At 48.1% G+C, this 10527-nt stretch overlaps 1 pseudogene; it reads left to right on the forward strand.

Annotated features, from left to right (window-relative positions):
• The first annotated feature begins 929 nt into the window (after positions 1–929).
• Positions 930–3951, forward strand: LOC124966134 (ecotropic viral integration site 5 protein homolog; annotated as a pseudogene).
• The last annotated feature ends 6576 nt before the right edge of the window (positions 3952–10527 follow it).

Below are 10527 nucleotides of genomic sequence, written 5' to 3' on the forward strand. Positions count from 1 at the left end.
ATTTTGACATTTTGTTCAGCAAAATATCATGATTTTTTTTTTTTTGCATTAATTTTGATTTGTTAAAAGATCACACTGAGAATATCTGTCTTGGTCACTGAGCTTTTTAGCACCCCCTTACAATCTGTGCACTAGGCCACTTCCTCAGTCCTTGGCCCCAGTTCTGACCAGAGTGGATCACTGAATGCAGAGGGGCCCCTCGTGGTCCTGGTCTATTCTCACTAGTCTGTGGGTTGGATGGGCTCTGCTGGACGGTTCTTCTACTCCACAGAGAGCTGGGCTGGGGCCACTCCTATGGCTGCAGTCAGCAGGAGTCCAGTTGTGGCTGGAATGTTCAGGAAGGCTTCAGCTCATCTCCAGGCAGCTGCTGTTTCTCCATAGGTCTGTCCAGCAGACACGGCCCCCTCAGGGATCCAAGAAGAAGAAAGCAGAGGTCAGTACGTCTGATGACTTAGGCGCAGTTCTCAGAATGTCACTTTCTGCCACATCCTATTAATCAAAGCCAATCGTGGGGGCTGGCTCAGATTCAAGGAAGGGGAAGAAAACTGTCTCTTACTGGGAAGAAGAGTGGCATGGCCCATGTGGGGGACAGCCCATCACTTCCCACCAAGCCTCTCCCTTACCCTGGCTTTTTTCTTCTTCTTTTGTTTCTTCTTTCCTCCCTCCCTCCCTCTCTCCCTCCCTTCTTCTGGGTACTGGAGATTGAATTCCAGGGGCACTTTCTCCAGACACCCCCCTTTTTTTCAATTTTAAGACAGTCCTTGCTAAGTTGCTTATGGCTTTGCTAAATTGCTGAGGCTGGCCTCAAATTTTCAATCCTCCTACCTCAGCCTCATGAGTCACTGAGACTATAGACATGCTCCAAATGCCTGTAACTGGGCACTAATCTTATTCTTTTTATTACCTGTATCTTTCAAAATATAAGCCCCATGAAAGCAGAGGCCATCTATATCTTATTCACCACTGTCACACACTGCCTAGGACTGTCCCTGCACCTGGAAGGCAGCCAACTCTTTGGTATGAATGAATGAATGAATGATTCCCTGTGGTCCTAACTTCAGGTTTACCCAGGGTTATGCGGGAATGAAGGTTATGATGTGTAACATTCCTAGCAAATGCATTAGAATTTCTAAGAGAGAGCCATGCATGGTGCACACACCTGCAATCCTAGCAAACCCAGGAGCTGAGACAGGAGGATTGCAAACTCAAAGCCAGACTCAGCAATTGAGTCAGGCTCTAAGCAACTTAGTGAGACCCATCTCAAAATAAAAAACAGAAAAATGCTGGGGACGTGGCTCAGTGGTTAAGCGCTGCTGGATTCAATCCCCAGCACACACCTGCCACCCTCCACCAAAACAATATTTCCAAGACAGAAAGGACAGGGAGGGAAAAGAAGGATTGGGAGTGGGCAGGAGAAGTGTTAGGAAGAAGGGCGAAGTTCTGTGAGGTTGTGAGGGTCCATCTAGGGACTATCATGGTCACCTCTGTATGTCCAGCTCAATTAGCATGGCCTGGCACACACAGGTCCAGAAAGCATGTGGCAAATGCCTGGACAGGATTATAATGAGGAAAAGTGACTGGGGAGCTGGGAGCATTGGAGGTGCTGGGAAGGAATGGGCTGGACAGGAAGTTAACATCTATGGCTCTGTCCACCCAGCATCTCCGAGGCTGCAGAAAAGCTGAGTTCTGCTCTGATGGCCGAGAAGCAGGATGTTACACACAGTCAGGCAGATGCCAGTCAGGCAGCAAGTCCACCTGCTGCATTACACACGACAGTCTCGTCTACCACGCTGTCAGCACCAGCCCTTTCACATCCTCCCATCTTGGCTGAGTCCAGAACTCCTGGCTAGGTACTGGAGAACACAACAGATTGTCAGAGGCAAACGTGACCCTCTAAGATCTGTAGGGGACCAAGAAGAAGCTTCTCTCAACAAGTGGCTTCTCTGTTATATCCAGTTCATCAGCCTCCAGCCAACCTCAGCCTCCTAGAAGATGCTTGGGTTCTTTGTGAGGAAGAATAGTTCATGAATGGGAAGGTGTGTACACAAGAGGGTAAAGCAAGTTTAAGGAACTCGTTCATAAGGGATACCCCACCACTTTAGAGGAAGCGTTGGGCATCTTTCTGCAGAGTTCAAGAATGCCAGTGAAAGATGAGTATTCAGGACTCCTGGAAAATAACCTCCCCTGGTGAAAAACTGACCTGGAGGGACATTGCAAAAGTTACACCCAACACAATTTTTTAAAGAAAAGCTTTGGCTGGGAGGTTTCATTTAAATGTCATGAAGGCATATGCATTAGTGGATTACGGGGTTGGTTAAGGTCATGAAATTGTTTTAACAGTTGAATTGTTGCTTATGCAGATGCCAGAAGAAGTGCTCTGGATATTTGTTAAATTTATGCAAGATTATAGACTTTATGAACTTTTAAAACCATGTACGGCCACTTGCGGAGGTGGATGCCTGTAATCCCAGCTACTCAGGAGGCTGAGGCAGAAGGATCTCGAGTTCAAAGCCAGCATCAGCAACTCAGTTAGGCAACTCAGCAAGACCCTGTCTCTAAATAAAATATTAAAAAGGGCTAGAGATATGCCTCAGTGGTTAAACACCCCTGGGTTTGATCCCCAGCACCAAAAATAAAAAATAAAACCAAGTACAGCAGAATTAGGCCTTTGCATATGCCAGTTGAATGCATGATACAGGAGCATCTCCCAGGCCTCTTGGTCCATTTTCTATTCTCGGGTTTTCATACTTCATTGTACATATCATCCTGGTTTCTGACAATATTTCTTTCAACTTTCTGCTACCAATGCAACAGGGTGTGCGATATCTTCTGTCTGAGGATTTAGAAATAGTTCAAGCAGAAGGGGGCTTCTGCAAATGAATCAGGCAGAATTAATGCAACTTGACATAAGAAGGGATGTTAGCAAGCACTTTCGGGTCATTCCACATCACTTTGATGGTGGTTCCAGACAAATTAATCCAAGCCTCTTATCAAATCAAATACTACTCAAAAAACAAAAGCAAACAAAAAGTAAAAGCTTGAAAAGAATGCACAATAAAAATTAAAGAAATGGATCGGCAGTTGATGATAAAATGTTACCACAGGAAAGAGACTTCAAAAAACAGAGCATTGAGCTGGTCGCCTGAAATCCCAGCAGCTCGGGAGGCTGAGGCAGGAGGATCTCGAGTTCAAAGCCAGCCTCAGCAATGGCCAGGCGCTAAGCAACTCAGTGAGACCCTGTCTCTAAATAAAATACAAAATAGGACTGGGGATGTGGCTCAGTGGCAAGTGCCCCCTGAGTTCAGTCCCCAGCCACGCCACCACAAAAAAAAAAAACCCAGCGTATTGAAACATTAGCAAAACCCAAATGCAGTTCCAACTACAGGGAAGATTTTGTGTGACAAAGAACTGGTCCAAGCAAGTTGAGTGAAGGCCAGCCCTCATTGTGCACTAAAGGAGATGCAGGATAGAGTACCGGAAATAGAGAAGAGGACCACAGTCTTTCCTCATAGGAATAACATCACAGATTTCAAGGAGGAACTCATCTCTGTGAAACAGAGAAGCAGAAGCCATTATGGATTTGAAAGAACTGAGAAAGCAAGTCGAGAATTCCCCAAAGAACGGAGGCTGCACCACTTAGCTGGTGCAACTGGGAGATGGAAAACCCGCGGAAGAAAAATGCTGTGAAGAGTGACAGGGTGAACTGATGACCCCTCAACTTAGAGAAGCTGAAAAACGGTAGATATAAGAGAAATGAAACAAAAGATCGATGGAAGTGGAAACAGAACCCGATCAATAGTAATCATCTGCAAAGCATAGACCAGATGATCAGCCACAGGAGAAGGCGCACGGTCTTTCCGCACAGAACGAAGACTACTTTCTCAATGTAGCGAAGCAAAGTGCAAATGAGCTGAACTGGACCCCACGAACAAGGAAGTGGTGACGGCTTGAGATCCGGGGAAGTACAATGTACAGCCTCACGTTGCTGAGCTTGAAATTCAGAAAGAGGAAAGGTTGCAGGACAGTTTAACACGTCGGATCTGATGGGTGAATCAGGGGACTGGAAGATCAGATGCAAGCTGAATCATGAGCTCAGGGTCCAGGCTTCTCAGACCAACCACCTCTTCCGGCTCTTTTCCCCCTTGCGGTGCTGGGGATGCAAGCCGCCTCCTGCAGGCGAGGCCAGGGCTCTTCCGCTGGGCCCACCCCCAGCGTGCCAGCCTCCTTCTGATGGAACCCACCTGGTCAACCTCTGCGTAGGAGATGATGGCCCCATGTCTTTGGACCCGACTTTGGCAGATGGTAGTGACAGCGAACAGAAGACCAGGTGCTGGAGACCAGAGAGCAACCAAATGGTTCAAAAGGAAGAGAGTCCACAGTCGGCCACCGTCTGGCCATCACTTGTGACCTGTAGGCTGCAGGTCTCTTCGAGGGATCGGTTGTCATAGGTTGGGAATTGGGGGAATATATGTTTATGTGCGTGTATTTTGTTTTACAGTCTTATCTACTTTTTTCTTGGCCAAATCTTCACCACTGATTTTTCCTTGCCACAGTAGACTGGAAAGTGATCAATGGGTAAAATAAGGTTCTAACGGCAATTACTGAATATTAATGCTGCTGCTTTAGAAAATACAATGATATCTAAATGTGGGAACCATTTTGAAATTCAGAATGATGGAAAACTGCAATTTTTTCAGATAAAGATGCTCGATGCAATACTCTGTTAGTAAACGAATCTTGTATTTATGTTTATCCATGTGATTTTTAAGGTGACTGTGTACAGATATTTGACCAAGACTCGATTTACCTAGTCTTTTGTGTTTGGGGCAATTTTTTCTCACTAAAATTACCATTTTAGTAGTGGGCTGCTGAAGTTCTTAACACAAAGCCTTTTTTCTGTATACTTTTATTAATGCAAATTAATTGTTAAAATATTTTGAGAGTTTTACTTTAATTTCACATTTTTTATGCACATATGATGCTTCCATCTGTCAGGTAATGGTCAGAGTAGTACGTTGACCAAATACTTGTTTATTTGTACATATTTATAAATCTGCTCACCCAACATTGAACTTATTTTTTATAAGGAACATATATAGCAAAGTTACTGCTTCCAGCATTCAAACAGGTCTTATATAAATATAGGTTAAAGAAAATTGAAGGGCTGGGCTGTGGCTCAGTGGTAGAGCACTTGGCCTAGCATGTGTGAGGCACTGAGTTTGAGTCTCAGCACCATATACAAATAAATAAACAAAAGAAACATCCATCACCAACTAAAAATAATTTTAAAAAAAAGTAAATTGAAAAATAAAGCCAGACATTAACTGGGCCTGGTGGCCCATGCCTGTAATCCCAATGACTCAGGAGGCTGAGGCAGGAGGATCACAATTTTGAGTCCAGCCTCAGCAACTTAGACTGACTCAAAAAGATAAATAAAATAAATTAAATTAAAATGTAGCTCAGTGATAGAACACTCGCAGGTTTAATCCCCAAATACTGTGAAACAAACAAACAAAAAGCAGTCACTAACATTTCAATAGCTTTATTATTTTGCTTAGCATTCAACACTAGCAGATTCGGAATGGATGTCTATTCACGAACACTATGTGTGAAATCTTTACTGCACACATTTTAACAAAATTTTCTTTTTTAAAATATATTTTAGTTGTCAATGGACCTTTATTAATTGGTTTATTATATGTGGTGCTGAGAATCGAACCCAGTTCCTCACCACATGCTAGGCAAAGTGCTCAACCACTGAGCCACAACTCCAGTCCCACTAATAACTATTCCATGATTAAAGAAAAAAAAATTATAATGAATTATAAAAATTAATGAAAACTTTCCATGAGTTTGTTTACATCAGAGTTGGGGTGCACACTTTTCTTTTGCTTGTGGCCTGGGGCGGAACATGGTCGTAGCATAGTACTGGGTTGTTATTTAAGTTTTGACATTTTGTTCAGCAAAACACCATGAATTTGAGGGGGGCATTAATTTTGATTTGTTAAAGATTGAATTAAAATCACTTTATCTTGAGCATGGTGATGCATACTTATAATCCCAGCCACTTGGGAGGCTGAGACAGGATGATCTCAGGTTCACGCCAGTCGCAGTAAACTTAGACCCTATGTAATTTAGTGAGACCCTGTCTCAAAATTAAAAAAATAAATAAAAGTTCTGGAATATAGTTCATGGTTAATGTTAAAGCACCCCTGGGTTAAATCCCCAGTACCAAAATATAAATAATAATAATATTTATCCCACCACTGAGGTTTTTGGCACCCCCTTAAAATTTGCATCCAAAGCCACTGCCTCAGTCTTTGACCCCAGCTCTGCCCCATTGCATTACTGAATGCAGAAGGGTCCCCTCTTCATTTCTGGCTTCTTTCCTCACGAGTCTGGCGGGTGGCTGGCTAAGACTGGAGAAGTGATTTTCTCCCACAGGACTTCTCCGTCTCCTCTCTCCACTACGCAGGGTCAGGCCATCCTTGGCTCCCCCGCCCTCTGGGTAATTCCATTCCACCTTAACCACAGACGTGCCGTCACTGTCTGGGGACCCCCTGGACTCTGAGTCCTGTGCGTTCAGGGTCAGGGCCATCTCAGGCGTCCCTGGGTCTGAACATGTTGCCTTGACTTCCTCCTGATGGGGCATGGCCATCTCTGGGTCCCCAGCCTGGCCCAACACAAAGTGAACCCTCGGGAAACACCTTTGCGGATTCTGAGATGCACTTTTTTCTTTTTACATCTTAATCATTCTGAAATCAGAAGGGTAACAGATGAGGTGCCTTAACCATCTCCGTTAGCCAGGAAGCCATTGTGATGTGGCTGTTACTGTGTGATTTGGCAATGGAGTAGCATCATCCGGGCTCCTGAGCCCGGCTCCTGAGGCTCCTGAGGTGAGGCGGCTGAAGCAACGTGGAAGTCAGTAAGTCAGAGGCAAAGAGACTCCAAAGAATGAGACATGGCTGTGCTAGGGTCAGCTGAGCTGATTTTTTTCTCAAGTGCTTTCCTATTTATATGTACACTGACTGATGACTGCTAAGGATCTGTGTTGTTTCTAAAGTTTATCAAGCACTCTTCCAGTAACCATAAAATAAAAATTTAAATAAGGAATATCATAGCATCATTTTATTGGTGGTAGTTTTTCTTTGTTAGTGGGACCAAAAAGAAGGCGTCCGACAACCGATGGTACCTTGGATTTAACTATATGTGAAATCTGTGGAAGAAAGGAATGTGTGACTCTCATTAGCTCTGTCATCCTCGCCACTAGTCTCGGCTCCTGGGCTGTTTTGTTTTGCAGCACTGGGGACGGAACCCAGGGCCTCACACATGCTAAGCACATGCTCTGTCACTGAGCTTGCCCTTAGCCCCAGCTCCTGGGTCTGTTGTCTGTCTGGGGATGAGAGTCAGAGGAAAAGAATTCTACTCCCAGTTAAGTGAATCACTTCCACTGATGTGCTTTAAAACAGTGCCACGGTTGTTTTAGTCAGCTTTTTCGCTGCTGTGACGAAAGGACCGGAACAGAACAACTGTAGCAGAGGAAAGGTTCATTTGATGGCTTACAGTTTCAGAGGTCTCAGTTCACAGTCCTTGGGACTCGAGGTGAGGCAGAGCATCATGGGTGGAAGAGGGTGGCAGAGGGAAGCCGCTCACATGATGATCAGGAAGCAGAGAGGGACTTCCACTTGCCAGATACAACATACATACCCCAGAGGATGTGGCCCAGTGACCCACCTCCTCCAGCCACTCCCCGCCACAGCCTCCAGTTACCCCTCATTTAATCCATCAGGGCATGAATTCACGGATGGGGTTAAGGCTCTCACAACCCAACCATTGAACCCTCTTGCATTGTCCCACACGTGAGCTTTTGGGGGACACCTCACATCCAAACCATAACACATGTATAGTGTAAACCCTCATTGGGCACCATCGGACTCATCAGCTCTGCCTTCTCCACTGTTGCTCCCACCAGCCGGGGCGTCTTAGGAGAGCAGGAGTCCTCATGAGTCACACAGCTGAATCAGGGCAGGGTGTGGTCTAGGGTCAAGACTGAGTAAATCTTTGGATGAATGAACGTTCTCTAAGCTCGGGGTCTTTGGGTAGGCTTGTCCCTTAGCCGGGCGGTGACTCCCTAAAGGCTGTGACACACTCCTACGCAGCCTTCAGGTCTCAGTGCTGGTGCCTCCCTGACCCCCAGGCTGGGTCAGGCACCTACTTTGTGCCCCCATCCCAGTCTTGTGATCTCATTGTCGTGGAATGGATCTGACGCTCCCACCGGACTCTGAACCCTGTGGAGATGGGTCCCGGGGTCCTTGGTCATTGCTGCTTTCCCAGCACCCAACCAGGGACCGGGTCAGGAGGGGCATGGGATGGGTGAGGGGTGGAGAGTACGAGAAGGCTTGGCAGGTAGGCGAGGGTGCCGACTTTCTGGTTGGTGCTGTCAAGAGCTGGTGTGTAGGTGCCCTGTGGCTGTCTTGGTCCACTGTCACCCTGAGCTGTGATCACCTCCCTGTCCTCAGACCTGGAGTCCCTAGGCCAATGCTTGGGTTTGCTGCACCTCTGGGTCCTGACTCAGAGCTGAAGGAGAGGGAATGAGGCTCATGACAGGATGCGGGTGCTCGGGGGTGGGGGGGCAGGGTGAGGATGTCTGTAATTGCACCTCAAGATCTGCAAGTCTATGTGTGTCTGAACACGCATGTCTTTCAGGCTTGTGTGTCTGTGGGTTTGCTTAACGATTCTGTCTTGGGGGTCTTACTGAGTCTTTCCTTTCCCTCTTGGGCCAGACATGCATGTCTGTGGTTTGGGGAAAGGAGCCCTGGATCTGTGGCTCTGTGGGTTTTGTGTCTGGGAATGTCTGAGGATATTTGCATTTGTGTGAGTCCAGGCGACTAAGGCTGCTGCTCTGCATCTCCCTCCTCCTGCGACTGAGGAATGCTGGACCACAGGTCAGCAGGCCACCTGCCCCAACTCTTGGTTGGCCTTGAGCTGCTCTGTTCCCTCTCTGAGCCTCAGTCTCCTCAGTTGTTTCTGGAGGCTTCTCTCCCAGAACTGACCTGCAGATGATGGGGGCCTGTGGTCTGTGATCCAACCCAGAAATGGGGCTGAGGAAAGTCCCCTGGAGACTGGCCCACACAGAGAGGAAGCCAGGAGACAGGGCAGAGCACTGTCAAAGGACTGGAGCGTAAAGGGGAGGAAAGGGGGTTGCAGGGCGGTGACCAGTCCAGGGAGCAGCTGGAGCCCAGTGTGCCCAGTGGGCTGGGTTTCTGGGGTCTCTCTGGGCATTTGGCTCCCTCCCTGTGTCTCAGCCCCACCTCTTGCTTCCTGTCCTGAGTCGTTCTGGATCAGAATCGGTTCCTTCTCTCTGTAGCTCATGCCTCTGAGTTCCCATTTGCTCTCTTATCCTATTCTGTCTTTCCAACCTTCCTCTTTTTTCTTGGGGATTCTCTACCCTCACCTCTGCTTTTCTTTTCAGTACCAGGGATTGAACCCAGGGGTGTTACATCCCCAGCCCTTTTTATATTTTATCTGGAGACAGGGCCTCACTAAATTGATCCTCCTGCCTCAGCCTCCAGAGGGATTACATGGCCACCTCTGCTTTTCTTAAGGGGATTTTCCCCCTCCCTTTCTCATTATTGTCTACTTGCATCTTCCTCTTTTGTCACCCTGATGCCACTTTGAAAGGTCAAAAGGAAGCAGAGACGAGTGGGGCAGAAGAGAGAGAGGCCGTGGAAGGCTGGTACCTGGGCTGGGACTGACAGAGCGACTGGTGGGGGGTGGAGGACAGTAAAATAGCAGGGAAGAGGGGAGGAAGGCCAGGGCCCAGGGAATAGGGGAACCCCATGCAGTCAGGGTGTGGCTGCTGAGCAGTGGTGGTCCTCAGTCCTGCCCAGGGCCAGCCAGGGTGGTGCTGGCAGGGACTGAGGAGACAGTGTCAGCCCTGGCCGGTCCCCCACTGGAACTCTCCTCCAGCCAGTGCTGCCCAAGTTTGGGAAACTGAGAGTCCCCTGCATAGGGGTGAAGTGGTGAGTAGGTGGGGGCCCTCTGAGGCCAGGCTGTGCATTTGGGATTTTGTCCCGAGGATCATGGAGACCTTGGAGGGTTTTGAAAAAGTCTCAGTATTACAAAGATGTCTGAGGCCTGCATGGCGACTGAGGGCCCAGTGTGACCAGATGGTGGCCCTGGGAGCCACTGGGGGTGGGGTCCCTGCCCCCCCCGTGCCCCGCCCCCTGACATCACTGTCCCATTATTGCTCCAGGCCTGGCAGACCAATAGGCTGCTGCTTGCTCTTACAATGGGTCCTAGCAACAGGGCCTGATCTCAGGGTAACAAGGGAGGAGAGCCCACCAGCGGGGAGAGTGTGAGGGGAGAGGGAGGGAGCGCCTGCAGGGCAGGCAGGTGAGTCTCCAGGGCAGGGCTCTGCAGCTGGGCCCTGGGGGGCGGGTGGCCCGAGGCAGGGGCTGGCCAGCTCTCCATCTTAACCCCCTCAGCTCTGATTTCAGCCCCGCAGCCACAGACTTGTCCGCCTCT

The sequence above is a fragment of the Sciurus carolinensis genome, chromosome 16 (assembly GCF_902686445.1).
Source record: "Sciurus carolinensis chromosome 16, mSciCar1.2, whole genome shotgun sequence".
In the NCBI taxonomy this organism is placed as follows: Eukaryota; Metazoa; Chordata; class Mammalia; order Rodentia; family Sciuridae; genus Sciurus; species Sciurus carolinensis.